A 17,298-nucleotide genomic window follows, 5' to 3' on the forward strand; every position below is an offset into this window, starting at 1 on the left:
GCTATAAAACACTGCTGAAAGAAATCATAGATGACACAAACAAATGGAAACACATCCCATGCTCATGGATGGATAGAGTCAATATTGTGAAAATTACAATACTGCCAAAAGCAATTTACAAATTCAACGCAATTCCCATAAAAATACCACCATCATTCTTCACAGAATTAGAAAAAAAAATCCTAAAATTAACGTGGAACCAAAAAAGAGCCCACATAGCCAAAGCAAGACTAAGCAAAAACAAATAAACAAACAAAAAACAAATCCAAAAGCATCATATTACCTGCTCTCAAGCTATACTATAAGGCCATAGTCACCAAAACAGCATGGTACTGGTATAAAAATAGGCACATAGGCCAATGGAACAAAATAGAGAACCGAGAAACAAACCCAAATACTTACAGCCAACTCATCTTTGACAAAGCAAACAAAAACATAAAGTGGGGAAAGGACACACTTTTCAACAAATGGTGCTGGGATAAATGGCAACCCACATGTAAGAGAATGAAACTGGATTTTCATCTCGTGCTTTATACGAAAATCTACTCCAGATGGATCAAGGACTTAAATCTAAGACCCGAAACTATAAAAATTCTAGAAGATAACATTGGAAAAACCCTTCTAGACATTGGCTTAGACAAAATCAAACGCAATAAAAACAAAGATAAACAGCTGGGACTTAATTAAACTAAAGAGCTTTCTCATGGTAAAAGGAGCAGTCAGCAAAGTAAAACAGACAACCCACAGAGTGGGAGAAAATCTTCACAATCTATACAGCTGACAAAAAACTTATATCTAGAATCTATAATGAACTCAACATCACTAATAATCAGGGAAATGCAAATCAGAACCACAATGCAATACCACCTTACTCCTACAAGAACGGCCATAATCAAAAAATCATGAAATAACAGATGTTGGTGTGGATGCAGTGAACAGGGAAGACTTCTACACTGCCAGTGGGAGTGTAAACTAGTGCAAATGCTATGGAAAAAAGTGTGGAGATTCCTTAAAGAACTAAAAGTAGAACTACTATTTGATCCAGCATTCCCACTACTGGGTATCTACACAGAGGAAAAGAAGTCACTATATGAAAAAGATACTTGCACACGCACGTTTATGGCACCACCATTCGCAATTGCAAAATTGTGGAACCAGTGCAAATGCCCATCAATCAACAAGTGGATAAAGAAACTGTGGTAAATATATACAATGGAATACTACTCAGTCATAAAAGGAATGAATTAATGGCATTTGCGGTGACTTGGACAAGACTGGAAACTATTATTCTAAGTGAAGTAACTCTGGAATGGAAAACCAAACATCATATGTTCTCACTCATAAGTGGGAGCTGAATTATGAGGATGCAAAGGCATAAAAATGACACAATGGACTTTGGGGACTAAGGGGGAAAAGGGTGGGAAGAGGGTGAGGGATAAAAGACTACAAATTGGGTGCAGTGTATACTCTCGGGTGATGGGGGCACCAAAATCTCACAAATCACCACTAAAGAACTTACTCATGTAACCAAACACCATTTGTTCGTCAATAACCTGTAGAAATAAAAATTAAAAATTAATAAAAAAGAAGATAATGTGACTAGGCAGTGACTCTGATTGAGCACAACATAAGCCCTTTAGGAAATGCTTGCATCGTTAGGCACTTCTGTTACCTGCTGGCCCCTAAAGACTTCTAAGATTGTGACCCTTAGTACAGATGAACTGGAGTGATGAAGAGACTAGTTCAGAGCTCAGTTCCATCATTTAATGGGTAGTTTACCTTCACAGTTTCTTCATTTGAAAATGGAAGTAAAAATATTGCCTATCTCATGGGATTGCTTTGAGGATTAAATGATTTAACGCATCTAAATAACTTAGCACAGAGCTTGGCATATAATAAGTGCTTAATAAATATTAACTATTGTACTTAACATGATGATATCAGTTAGGGAGCTTGAGAAAAATCCATGTCAGAGATAACTCAATGCTTGGACAAAAAGAGAGAGGAGGTGAAGCACATTAGTTGTGGAGATACTTCTAAAATTATCATCGATAGAATTCTAAGTAGTTGTAGAGATACTTCTAAAATTATCATCGATAGAATTCTAATTAGATACAAAGTTATGCAAAAGCAAAAAAATTGAGGTTTAAATTGAATTTATGATCTAATGACAACAATGGTGGATTGATAATCAGACAGGTTGATATTTTCTAGAAAAGGACCTTCCTGTGTACCATCAAATTATAGTAGATAAGCATCTGTACCTCTGTTTTTACACAGGCTTTCTGTGTGTGATATAATGAGCCACCTTTCTGGCTATACAGGTTACAGATGTATTTATGCTGAAATCTTTTAGGTTCATATGTTCATCTTGGAAATATAATGTTGTAGAACCTCACATTATGGATCCAAACCATAGACACCTTGGCCACGCCACATTTCATAACTGTGTTCAGGCATGCTCAGCTGCCTTTTCATTTACTTTTATAAAATGTCATTGAAATCAGAAGAAGATGACAGAGAGTTCTATAGAAGTAGGAAAAAGTTAGCATTTTCTGCTACTCAAGTCTTCAATTAAATTTGTTGTTTTGGGGCAAACTCAAACTAAACAAAAGCAACATCTCTGGTATAGACCTTATTTCCCAAAGGCTATTATGGTGCTAACGATGTTGACTGCTGGGGAGTAAAAAGTGGTGAGACATGGACCTTCCAGGCCTGCAGAGGCTATTGTTTGCCTACAGGTTCCATCAGTTGTCTTTTGAGAGGTATAGCATAATTAATCTCCATTTTCTATTTTCCTTATGAAACGTGAGGGTGTTAAAAAGAATTTCATGACCTAGATTCCTGTTAAATTAGCACAGAACTCCCACTCTTATCCTACGAATAGGGGAAAACAAATAGTGTTGAATTTGGTCTTATTCTGAGATGTAGAAAAGGAAAGTAACTGCTGTCATTTTGATGTTCCTGTACAATTTCTAAGTGCACAGAGTAGAAGTGGAGAAAAAAGCTGCACATAATGATGGATTAATAATAATGTTTTGGGCTGGGTGCCCTGGTGCATGCTTGTAATCCCAGCACTGTTGGAGGCCGAGGCGGGTGAATCATCTCAGGTTAGGAGTTCAAGACCAGCATGGCCAACATGGTTAAACCCCATCTCTTCTAAAAATACAAAAATTAGCTGGGCATGGTGGCATATGCCTGTAATCCCAGCTACTTCAGAGGCTGAGGCAGGTGAATTGCTTAAACCTGGAAGGCAGAGTTTGCAGTGAGCCAAGATCACACCACTGCACTCCAGCCTGGGCGACAAAGTGAGACTCCATCTAAATAATAATAATAATAATAATAATAATAATAATAATAATGTTTTGATTCCCCATGCAACAACTTTTGTATGTACATCTCCAGACGTTGTTATATTAATCAATTATTTTAAGATAAAGATGAATAATTTGAGTAAGAGATTACAAGATTTAGAGAGTTACCCAGTTAGGAAAAATATCAGCTTTAAGATGGGAAGATATTTTGGAAATTATAATTTACTCAAATGTCTGAATAAATCTTAGGATAAAATATAATGGGAAATCTTTATATTTGTTACTACTTGTATAAGAGAGAACAAGTATCCATTGCCTGAGATCAATCTTTAAAATAATTGAAGAACATAAAGCTAAGAAATGAGAATTATTTCCTCAATTACATGTTTTTTTTTCTTAAAATCTTTAACATAATTGATTCACATTTTCAATTCACTTTGTAGGTGGTAGTTGTAGTTATGTCAGGGTTGTCATAGTTGTAGTTAATTCATGGGGATACTGTCATTTTCCGTGACCATTGCAGGTATTATCAGGCAATCACTGTATTCTCACATAGATAGATTTTGCTTTAGGAATCCTCTCACCGGAGCCTCCTCAGTTTCCATACCAATGGATCAGTTTCCATACCAATGGGGCAGAGTTTGCCCAACAGTTGAAACCTAGCTGCAATTCCATATATTTTATCAAATCTAGGTGAATATAGCAAAAGTTTACATTATTTTCTGTGGACAAAATCTCTACAAAAGTCTTTTGTCCCGTTAATTTGGCAAAACCTTGTTGTTAAGCTCTTTCTGGAAATCTCATCTCAGACGCTACCTGGCAATTAAATTATTATGTGAGCTTTAAAATCTGCAATTGCAATGCCTTCTGATGTGGTTTGGATATTTGTGCATCTGGCTTTAAATTATTTGAGGTCCAAGATGTATTTCCCATAGCATTTAGCATCCTGTATAACCTCAGTATTAAAATTCACAGAATAACTTTTGTTTGAGAAAGTATTGATCCTATGCGTTTTTTTCTCGGCGGTATTACAGGCTGATACCATTTACACTCTCATTTGTTTACACATGATAGAACGTTGAATGGTTATTTCACATATGAGAAACAGCTAACGCAACTTGTATGCCTGAACCACAAAGCAATTATTCAAGCCTTGAGTAGTCCTTTGAATGAATCACAAGGTACTGAGAAAGTAAACTAAGCTATCCAATTATCAATATTTACTAAGGAGAAAAGCATTACAGGGAGAAAAGAAAAAAACAGGATAAAAATACTGTGGGGAATTTGCAACCAGAAAGAGTAGGTGATGCTTCAGATCAGTGCTGAAGTACTTGTTAAGAAGGATACTTTGAAATCTTTGTGTAATTTCAGAAATATGTCTTTACAAAGATAGTCTATGATAGTAAAACTGAAAAAAATAGACCTATAATCTCTAATCAAATATTTTCTCTGTCCAGTGTGATATTTTTAAAATTCTGCCTTTTTATCTCCCCCCCCTCCGAATCTTATTATCACCTGGAAGGGAGGCTACTTTTGATGTGTATACTATTGTCATCAAGTAAGTAAGATAAGTATTTGTTTCCATTACTGCCTAACAAATCACCAGAAATTTAACAGCCTAAAACAACCTAGATTTATTATCTCAAGGTTTCTGTACGTTAAAAGTCTGTATATGAGTTGACCAGATTGTCTGTACATTTGAAGTCTGTATATGAGTTGACTCGGAGCCTCACAAGGTTGTAATCAAGATATAAACCAGCTGTAACGTGAGACTCGGAGCCCCCTGCCAAGCTCACTGGTTGTTAGAATTCATCTCCTTGCATCCGTGTGACTGAGGTCCCTGTTTTCTTGTTAGTTGTCAGAGACCACTCTCAGTTCCCAGAGGCCACCCATAATTTCTTACTACAAGGGATCCATAGACAGTTCACAACGTGCATGTTTATTTACTTTCTTCTAGGCCAGCAGAAGTATGTTTCTCTGACTTCTTCCTCTACAACTAGCCAGAGAAAACTCTCTACATTTAAAGAGCCCTCCTGATTTGGTCAGACTGCAGCAAGATAATCTTTCTTTTGCCAAAAATTGTAGCATGAAGATCGTGTACCTCAAAGACCAGGAATCATGAAGGGCATCTAAAAGTTCTGACTATTACAGTGACCAGGGTCATTTAAGGGATCAATAGAAGATGATATAATAATATTTACTCACAAGTGAAAGCGGTTTGGAGTTCTAGAGCTAGTTCATGTTTATAGAAACTATCAATTCGATAAGTAACTTTCAGTTTCTGGAAAAACTGAGTATTGGTATGCAGCAGGTCAAGCTATCATGCTTGATTGCCTCTGTGAACTTAGACTGCTTGACCTGCCTTAATCTTAATTCCAACATTTATTAACTTGGAATTTAATAATGCTTATCTCATGGAGTCATTCCAAGCATATGTTATAAGGTTTCCTTTAAAGAATTTTACAAACCATAAGGAATGAAACAAATGTGAGTCATTGCTATTTTCATCACGTATTATAACTTTTCTTTGAAGCCCTAAACAGCTGTAATATTTGGGCTTGTTTTATTTAATCTATTTATGGAAAAGTATAGCTTTAATTTTCAATTTAAGAAACGTTATGATGTCTGATTTTGTGTAGGCTTTTTCATTTTCTTTTCTTCTTCTAATTCTTTTTTTAATGTAGGAGTTACAAAGGTGCTCCTGTGCTTCTGATTGCAGATTTAGCACACGAATTTCTGGGAGCAGCATTTGTACATCAAAAGATGTTCTTCTTAAATAATTGCTAATTAAATTAAAGCTGCTTCAGAGCATCTTTTGCAGTATGGAACTTTTTGATACTGTGTTAGTGTTTTATAATCAAGTCTCCAAAAGGATTTCTCCAAAACACATGGTGAATGGGTGAAATATGGAGTTAGAGTTTGTGTGTATATTAATTTTTATGACAGGAAAACAAATAAAAGAAAAAAACTAAGCATAGGAATAAACACCTCTTTTACCTACTATAAAAAAGTAGCTTCTTTATCATTAAAGATCACTGAATATGAACATGAAAAGTAAAAGAAAAACAAAGTCAACGATCCTCTTTAACTACTGCTCTTGTGGTAGAGGTAGGATTGATATGCATGAATAGTTTTTCAAAGGATCAGAGGAAAGAAGGAAGAATATGTCCAGAACATCGCAAACTAAATAATAATCAGTAAAATGGAGTTTCACTGAATTAGTATTCCCTGAAGGCAAAACATAATAGTAGGAGGTCCTGTCAGTCTAATTCAAGGAGGTTTATTCATTGGAATACTAAAAGTATAGAATTATTAAATTTTGCTAAGTGGTGGTAGATTTTCTGACATCTCGACTTTTAATTATTGATTTTTATTAAATTTCAATAGCAACATTTGAGTTTAGATAGAATGCCCCATTAACTTAGCAGAATCTTGTAGTAAAGAGCTTTCTAGAAATCTCATCTCAGACACTACCTGGCAATTAAATTATTATGTGAGCTTTAAAATCTGCAATTGTAATGCCTTCTCATGTAGCTTGGATATTTGTGCAGCTTAAATCTCAGTTTGAAATGTAATTCCCAATGTTGGAGGTAGGACCTAGTGGGAGGTGTTTAGATTATGGGGGTGGATTTCTCGTGGCTTGGTACTGTCCTGAAGATAGTGCGTAAATTCCCTTGAGATCTGGTTGTTTAAAAGTGTGCGGCACATCCCTCACACTCCCTTGTTCCTGCTCTCGCCATGTGACCTGCCTTCCACCATGAAGAAAAAAATGCAGGGCAGTTTAATTGATAGTCTGGAGACCAGGATAAAATGTGGGGAAATTAAAAAAATAAATACATTGACAGATTAGATTTACATTCTATTGAATGAAAATTCAATGAACTATTTTGTAGCCCTTGAATACAAATGATATCTCATTGATAGGAAACTCATTTTTCCACATAGATTGTCATTAGAAGCATTTCATTCTTCCTTAAAAGATTAAGAAATATAACTGCAATATAGTGAATCAGAAGTAAAATAGTTTGCTTATGCCTGTAATCCCAAGAGGGATACTTGGGTATGTGCCTGGAGTATAAGATAAGTGTTAGAGATTTAAATTGAAGATTCATCCTATTGGGGATGGTCTTTGAAATCATAGAACTGGACAAAATTTTCTATACAGAGTGTATAAAAGTAAAAGAATTAAGAACAGAGACCAGCAGCACTATAATATTTAGAGATACGGTTAAGAAACAGGAGCCTTAAAATAAAAAAGGCTTGAAGGATTCTTCAGCAAGGAAAGAGAAAAGCATGAATATGAAGAGGCATGAAAGGCTACAGATAAGACGTTTCACTAAGTGGAGGTGGGGTTGTAATCAATAGCATAAAACTTTGCTGAGAGATTAATCAGATGAAAGCATATTGGCTTTCACTGGCTTTTATTTATAATTACATTGATTAGGTATCATGACCTTATAATTTCAGTGTATTATGTGAAACAGCAAACAATTATGCAAAATAAATGCATAAAAATATCATCATATATCTCAAATTACACATATTTAATCACATATTTTCTAGAAGTTTCATAGTAACAACCTCTGGCATTGCTTATAGAAATACTACACTAATAATTATATTTTTCTGATATGTGTTTGAGTTTCTTTTTTTCTTTCTTTTCTTTGTTTTTTTTTTTTTTTTTTTTTTTTTGAGAAGGAGTTTCGCTCTTGTTGCCCAGGCTGGAGTGCAATGGAGCCATCTTCGTTAACCACAACCTCTGCCTCCTGGGTTCAAGAGATTCTGCTGCCTCAGCCTCCCTGATTACAGGCATGTGCCACCATGCCCGGCTAATTTTGTATTTTTTGTAGAGACAGGGTTTCTCTATGTTGGCCGGGATAGTCTTGAACTCCTGACCTCAGGTGATCTGCCCTCCTCGGCCTCTCAAAGCACTAGGATTAGAGGTGTGAGCCACCACACCCGGCCTATTCGTTTCATTTTTCAAAAGACATTAAGAAAAAGAAAATCGGGATTGCTTAAACGGCACTATCCCTAAAATTAATTTTTTTTAAATTACAAAAGTTGTTTCTAAATATATCTTATGGTTAAATTTGAATGTATTCATTGGGCATGTTATTCTATTTATAGAATTAACTATTTTATTTAAAAACGCTTACTAAAATTGCCTTATGCGTAGCTACCAACCCGGATTGTTATATGTTTGTCTAATAAACTATGGCTTCCTTAGACACATTGAAATAGTCATCAAAACACAAATCTTGTGATGCTAAATATGTAATATTGGCACCAAGGCTACATTTGCTACATTCAGGTTGAGGGGGAGATGGCAGGGAATTAATATATAAGCAACTATTCAGTATGCCAGAAATTTTGCATATACAAATTTATTTAATATTCATAGTAGTCCTGGGAAGGGAAGACATCAGCATCTCCATTTAACAGATGAAAAATAGGAATGTTGGAGCCAAGTTTTAACAACCTCCAAACATCACCAGCATCACACTTGCAATACACTGTGGTAGCTCAAAACTCTTCAGAACTCTTTGGCAGTAGATAATCCATGCATACTGGCCCTGACAAAGGCCCAGATCTCTTCAATTTTCTCTGTATGGTTTCTATTTCTGGTGATGTAAACTCATTTTGTTTTGTAAATTTGCAAAATGTCATAGGCTGTATCTTCTCTTTTCTACAAAATTTTTGACACCTTACCATAGAAGGACCAACATATGCTGCTAATAGTCAGAATTCAATAAGATGGCTATTAACATAAATATTCTTTCTTTTTGCACATATGGATCAAACTTTCTACAGCCTTATTTTCACATTCCATCTGAATCCACATGTCATTGGAAATAACCTACTGACATAATGTGGAATGTCTGTTCCTTTGTGTGGACAGACAGAGGGCCCCATTCAGACAACTGTGCAAACATTGAGCAGTAACATAAAATAAACTCTTAACATTTTCTACGAACACTGAAATCAGTATATTTTGCAAAGTGGTGAGTGAAAGGGAAGTTCAAGAATGTGACTATTTAGACATGCAGAGAAATAAATACTTGGTATAAATGTGAGATATTTATCTGTGTTTTAATTAATCATTGACTAGTTGAAGGATGACATGGGATTCTAAAGCTGTTGGAAAGAAGGAGAATGGATTGTGTAGTGACCTGGTAATGGTCTGGGAGAAGGCTAACGAAAGAGGAGAGAGAATGATGGTTTAACACTAAAGACAACAATAAATGTGCATATAATAGAGCAGGAGTTGGAAAAGAGAGAGCAAAGGTGTTTTAGTACATCCTAGAGTCCATAACACAGAATATAGAATGTGTACGGTTCAGAAGTTAAGTGGAAAACAAAGCAAGATTAGAAATGCTGACAAAGAAATGCTACCCCCGTCTCTGCCACAAGGACCCTTCATTCATCAGTTCAGCACAACCAGTTAGCACTCAAAACCAGTTAGCAATTGAAACCAGTTAGAAAGATGAATGGAAACACTGAACTATCAAGCATAGAAAATAAAATTGTAACTTTATCTACTATCCACCTTGTGTTGGCCCCCACGGAAGGTCTTCTCAACTAGCGTAGTAAAGTTCCAGAATTGCATCCATGAAGGATATAAATCAAATGTGCTGGAATCTTGACACTCACTGACATGTATAAACACAGTGGACACATATATGGAGAGGTCATAATTAAATATGGGTAAAAATGTAGATATCTTTCCCTTGTAAGTGTCCCATTTCATTTTGAATAAAATTTATGCTTTTATCCTATGGCTTCCAAGATGCAGCATTATCTAGTCTCTGTTTATCTCTACAAATTCATATCCTGCCACACATTTTTTTATATTGTGTTGTAATAATACTTCTCTTCTTTCAGTCTCTAAACTTCATCAGATTATTTAATGAAAGAGGAAGTTTCTGTATAACACTGAGAAAAAAGGAACTTGAGAAAATACTGTCTGTGGTCCATCCTCCTTACTCCTCAGTGCAGAGTAGATTGACATATGACCATTGGTATTTCCATTCTCAAGCAGATGGTGTCGATAGTTGATTGAAAGACAACCTCACAAAAGAACATTAATGTCTAAATCCCTGGCACCTGTGAATGTGACTTTGTTTGAAAATAAGTTCTTTGCAGATGTAATTAAGCTATGAATCTCAAAATGAGATAATTCTGAATTACCTGAGTGGGCCCTAAACCCAAGATTGAGTAACCTTATAAGAGATCGAAGAGGAGAGTACAGAAAGAGAAAAGAAAGAATGTGAAGAGAGAGGCAGAGATGTGAGTGATGTGGCCACAAGCCATGGAGACAAGAAACACTGACAAACATCAAAAGCTGGAAGAGGCAAGGGATAATTTTGGAGCCTCTAGTAGTAGCTTGGCACTGCTAACACCTTGATTTCATACTTCTGTCCTCCAGAGAAGTCAGAGAATACGTTTCTGTTGCTTTAAGCCACTTAGTATGTGGTAATTTTTTACAGTAGCCCCAGAAAAATAATGGTAGAGATGGACCTATCTGGCTTTTGGAATTTAGCCATCAAGATTATTTAACTAACTCTCTGCTCCAAAATGATGCTCAGTAAGCAATTATTTCATTGTGTATTAACTAATTAGTATTAGTTAATAGTTTTATCAGAGGAATGTATGCTGGTCAATTAGTAAAGTATTATGTTGCTTTTGAAATATATGGCAGAATTTGACAAATTTGACAATACTATGGAATTCTAGTTTATTTAATAATCTCTTGTGGATTTGGTTAGCTTGACTCAACCCGAAGATACTGATTAATGAACATGTCATAACGCATTAAAGTCTTGGATCTGCAAAATCACTGTGATTACCATAAGAGATGCAAGATTCTGCAAGTCTTTGACAGAAGACGAAAAGGTACTATGCTATTGTTCATACTGGCCAAAATTGGCATACAGGAGTTTTTGTATATGCTTATTCTTGACTTCTCTCTACAAATCTTTAAACTGGTAGAAAAAAACTTATAAGGAGGTAGAGTTTAAGACAAATACATATAGGGATCTGTGGATACATTAACTGTAGAATTTTCTAGTACATACGTAATCACAGTAATATTAAAGGAGCTTCTTTCAAAATTGCATGCATATTGCTCATTGATGTGTCAGAAAAAAACACAAATTTGAATAATTTACCAAATGTAATATCAAAAATATATATCTGAATTTACACATGTTGTATTAGCATCAATATCTCACAGGATGTTTTGAATGATTGATAAATGAATCATCAATGCATACATATATATGTTTTATATATGTATATATGTGTGTGTGTGTGAATGTGTGTGTAATATATGAATGAATATATATCTTTACATTTCTAACTACTGCTTTTACAGCTAAATATGTTTAATATTTAGCTAGTATTTCAGAATAAGTATATGCTTCAATTGTTATGAGCCTCATAAGATAACCTCCATATTGGGTGTAGGAACCCTCGTGGGATAGAGGAGAAACAAGAACTGTGGTGATGCCACAGTTAGAGAGCCTGCTTCCAATATCCACGTCATAAGAAATTGTATCTTTTTTATTCCATCAAATTAGCATCTGATTCAGTCACAATTTGGTTTACATCACTGCTGTATATAAAAGTGTAACATAGATAACTACCCTGAAGGGAAGGAAGGCCTGTAGAAATTTTTATGTGTATATATATATATGAATATATTCTATATATAAATATAGTATATAGTATATAATATATTATATGCATTTATATGCATTTATAATATATTATATATTATATATTATATATAATACATTAGATGTCATATGATATATGATATATAATACATATAATATATAATATATTACATCTATATAATATATAATATATCTAAATATATATATTTCATTTATATATTATTTTATATATTTTATTTATATATTATTAAATAGATAGCATATATTAGATATATTATATATTATATATCATATGACATATCATTATGTATCATATATGATATATCATATATCATATTATGTATCATATATCATATTATATAATATATGATATATCATATATCATATTATATAATATATAAGATATTATATCTTATATATTATGTAAGATATATTATCTTATATATTGTATTATATATAATATATATTTTATATTATATATTACATTGTATATTATATATTATATTGTATATTGTATATTATATATTATATAAGATATAAATAGATATTATATATTTATTTATAAATTATATGTATTTATATACATAAAATATAAATATATTAAACATAAATATATACCATATATAAATATATTTTATTGTATGTATATTTTTTATTACATAGAATACCCCAACACTGTTTGTTTATCGAAGTTATATAATAACATTAAGAAGAAGGAATGGGAAAAATGAAAAAGGAGGAAAGAAAGAAAAAGGATGAAATAAAGAAAAAAAGACTCAAGTAGTGCATTGAAGTCAAAAGCCCCTGTGCTGGGTATATATGTGAGTGTGTGTGTGAGTGTGTCTGTGATATATGAGTCAATATATTCATTAGGTCTAATTATATCAAATCCTGTAGATATTATTATCATTTTGTATTCGTGAAGAGATTGAGGCCTAGAAAGATTTGTGTCCAAAGTCAAAAGAGACTGAGCTGGATCATTGTACTAACATTGATCGGTTTTCGGTTCCCTCTTTTGATGGGGAGGAGATACAGTAAGTTTGGACATCCACAAATTAAGTGTAGGCAGTTAATTACATGATGGGATTGTTCTCTTGCTCAAATTTCCCCTTTTGCCATTCTACTAGGGAGTATCTTATGTTATCAAGGGATAATCTCCTTAATTGTAAAGCAATTTTCTGCGCTGTCCTACTATAATACAAATAATTTAACTCGTGTATTCCAACCATCATGTTTCCTGAAGAAAAAAATGCAGGGCAGTTTAATTGATAGTCTGGAGACCAGGATAAAATGTGGGGAAATTAAAAAAATAAATACATTGACAGATTAGATTTACATTCTATTGAATGAAAATTCAATGAACTATTTTGTAGCCCTTGAATACAAATGATATCTCATTGATAGGAAACTCATTTTTCCACATAGATTGTCATTAGAAGCATTTCATTCTTCCTTAAAAGATTAAGAAATATAACTGCAATATAGTGAATCAGAAGTAAAATAGTTTGCTTATGCCTGTAATCCCAGCACTTTGGGAGGCTGAGGTGGGCAGATCACTTGAGGTCAGAAGTTCAAGACCAGCCTGGGCAACATGGTGAAGCCCAATCTCTACTGAAAATACAAAAAAAAATAGCTGGGTGTGGTGGTGGGTGCCTGTAGTTACAGCTAGTCAGGAGGCTGAAGCATGAGAATAGCTTGAGCCTGGAAGGTGGAGGTTGCAGTGAGCCGAGATCATGCCACTGCACTCTAGCCTGGGCAACAGAGTGAAACTCTGTCTCAAAAAAAAAAAAAAAAAAACCACAAATAAAAATTTAAAAAGTTAATCTTCAATAAAAAATTTAAAAAGTTAAATTCCTCTGTAGGAAAAGACATTGCAAGATTTCCTATATTTTTTGTCAATGACTTTATAATATTATAAATAGGCTGGAGATGTTACTTAGCTAAAGTGTCTTCCAGGGAATTTAGAGGAAATACATTTTTTCCAATAGCACTATCCTCTCTGGAAATACAACAAAACGATGGAGAGAGAAAACATGTAGCTTGAAGTGGTTATATGATACACACATTACCAAGGGGCAAACAGGATGAGATCCTGGTGTTGTGGAATCAAATAGTTGCCTTAAATCCTAACTATGTCTCCTGATAACTACATCATCATGAGTGGCTTACTTTTTCTCACAAGCATTTTCTTTACCTGTGAAATGGAAATATTAATGAAATTATTTCAAGGCTCAATTTGACGGCACGTGTACATCATTTATCACAGAATCAGGGACAATATGTCTTAATGAATGGTGGGCTTTATTATCATCTTAATAATTATCATCACTCCATTCTTCCCTACAAGATTTACACTTACTAAATCACTCTAAAAATATATAAGGTTAACTATGTTTAATGAAAGAAACTTACTCTGCAAGATATGTTCTTTCTCAATATAGTATGTGAAATTCACAGGTTTCAGGAGATATGTTTCCTTTTTCCAGCTTTCCCTCAAAAAGATCAGTTGCACAGAATTTTATTATCCTATACAACTCTCTAATTGGTGTTAATAGAACAAACTCATGCCAAATTCTTAGCATCTGTATCAATTTACATGCTGCTTTAGACTTAGAGCTCTGATCCTTGCTGACTTGCTCACTTATCTACCTGCGATTCCATTTCCTTGGATTCTGAATATAATACATTTTGTTCTTTTACAAGTGAACACATTTGCCTGTTAACAGAGAGGTCAATTAGCTTAAAGTGTACTGTAATAAGAATATTTATTATTTAATTCTTGATGAATTGGGAATGTGTGTTTTTCATGTTAGTTTTGTGCATGAGGATGAATAGCTTTAAGTCCAGTAATCACTAGTTTTGATTACTACTATACTCTATATCCAGGGTAAAAATGTTGTCAAGAACAACATGAAGTTGTACGTGCCTGTGCGGGGTATCTTCCATTTGCCATCCTCTCCTCTCCTCATTCTCCATCCTTCTACTTTTGTTTTCTACCCAGAAAGTTGACCTATATGCACTACATCAGTGTGTTTGCATGCCTTAAGTGACAGCAGGAAGTCTTAGGGAGGAAGGAGTGTGAAACAGGATTCACCTGCCTCCTTCACTTTGAGGATGCTTCAACCTGGCTGTGCCCTTAAACAAAGGTCACTAGTCTCTCAATACAGTCTGCTTTATTTAACATTATTTTATTTTTTATTTTTCTGATTTATGTTAACCAAACCCTTTGGGCCTAGAAGTTGGTATTTCTACAACTCTTAGTCTGGATTCCTGCAATAGCTCTGTTTTCCCTACATCTTGGTCATACCTTTGCTTTATTTTATTTTATTTTTTTTGCCAAAAAAAGAAAAGCAAACAAATTCCTTAAAATACATATTTTTAATTTTTTCATTTCCATAGGTTTTTGGGGAACAGGTGGTATTTTGTTACACGAGTAAGTTCTTTAGTGGTGATTTGTGAGATTTTAGAGCACCCATCACCTGAGCAGTATACACAGAACCCAATTTGTAGTCTTTTATTCCTCACCACCCTCCCACCCTTTCCCGCAAGTTCACAAAGTCCATTGTGTCATTCTTATGCCTTTGCATTCTCATAGGTTAGCTCCCACTTATGAGTGAGAAGATATAATGTTTGGTTTTTCATTACCGAGCTACTTCACTTAGAATAATAGTCTTCACTTCCATCCAGGTTGCTGAGTATGACCTTAGTTCATTCCTTTTTATAGCTGAGTAGTATTCTGTCATATATATATACCACAATTTATTTATCCACTTGTTGATTGATGGGCATTTGGGTTCCACGTGTTTGCAATTGCTGTATCAAGTGGTAGTTCTACTTTTAATTCATTAAGGAATCCTCACACTGTTTTTTCACAGTTGTGGTACTAGTTTACATTCCCACCAGCAGGGTGTAACTGTTCCCTGTTCACTGCATCCACGCCAACATCTATTATTTTTTGATTTTTTGATTATGGCCATTCTTGCAGGAGTCACGTATTATTGCATTGTGGTTTTGATTTGCATTTCCATGATTATTAGTGATTTTGAGCATTTTTCGTATGTTTCTTGGCCATTGTTCTACATATATAAAATCATCTAATTAGAACAGCAACACTAGGAAATAGATAAATTGGTTTTTATACTTGTTTATTGTATGTGGAAATTGAGGCTATGAGAAGGTAAGGAATTTGCTCAAGTTCGCATGTCAATAGTGGTGAGGTCTTGATTAAAGCTCAGGCAATCTGTCTCCAGAGCCCAGGTTCACAAAAGTGCTATATTTTTTCATTTGACAGCATCCATTTTTATAGAATAATTTGTACCCATGAAACAGACGCTTTAAAACATTTGTTTTGATAATATGATAAAATGTATGTGCTATTGGTAAGTGAAATAAAATTTTACTTTGCAAGATATATAAACATATAAAATCAAGATTGGAATGTCATATACAAAAGATGTTTCCAGAAAGGGAAGAATAGATTATTCATATTGTTGTCATATTTTGTGTTTGCCAACATTTCTAAAATAAACTTACATTAATAAAAACATAATAATTATGGAAGTAAATTTTCAATATTTTGTGGCACAAAATATTATTTGGTGTCTTTATCATCAAATAATGCTGATGTATTGAACAGCAATACAAACAGCACTAGCGGTTCCTGGAAAAATGCCTATAAAGTATATATTTATTTGTTTGTATTGATGACTTTTTTCTTTATCCAAAATTATTCTCAATCGTAATCATAGTCTCAGTATTAATGACAGGCTAGCTAGAGCTGAAATGAAGAGGATGGAGTGAGGGCATACACAAAAGGAAAAGTAAGTTACACATTCTTTCTAAAAGAAAAAAATACATTTAAGATATCTGGCAAAATTTACTTGTAACAAAGAAAATTTGTCCAGGGCTTTTTGACAAAAATTAACCTATTTAAGGAAACAACATATCTCAATTTTGCTACTTCAATACACATAATCAGTTTTCACAGATTTAAGATTTGTTTGTTAAAGTCGAGCCGTTGATCTCTTTGCACAAGGAGCTAATTTTGATTGAGCATTTTAAAAACTAATGCAAAATTATCAAATTAATAAGTAGCAGTGAAAATGAGCCATTTTGTAATAAAAGAACAGAGAAGTGAAACTCACATTTGACCTTGGTGGTTTAGTAAATGTTTAGGATTCAGAATATGTCTGTAAGTCATGAATAGACTTCAAAATACACATTTTTAGAAGAAATATGTTAATGAGTACTTGGGGATGAGTGGGGAAATAATAAGAGTATATTCTCTAGAGATAAAATGCACTTAT

This window comes from Papio anubis, chromosome 7 (genome assembly GCF_008728515.1).
Source record: "Papio anubis isolate 15944 chromosome 7, Panubis1.0, whole genome shotgun sequence".
Lineage (NCBI taxonomy): Eukaryota > Metazoa > Chordata > Mammalia > Primates > Cercopithecidae > Papio > Papio anubis.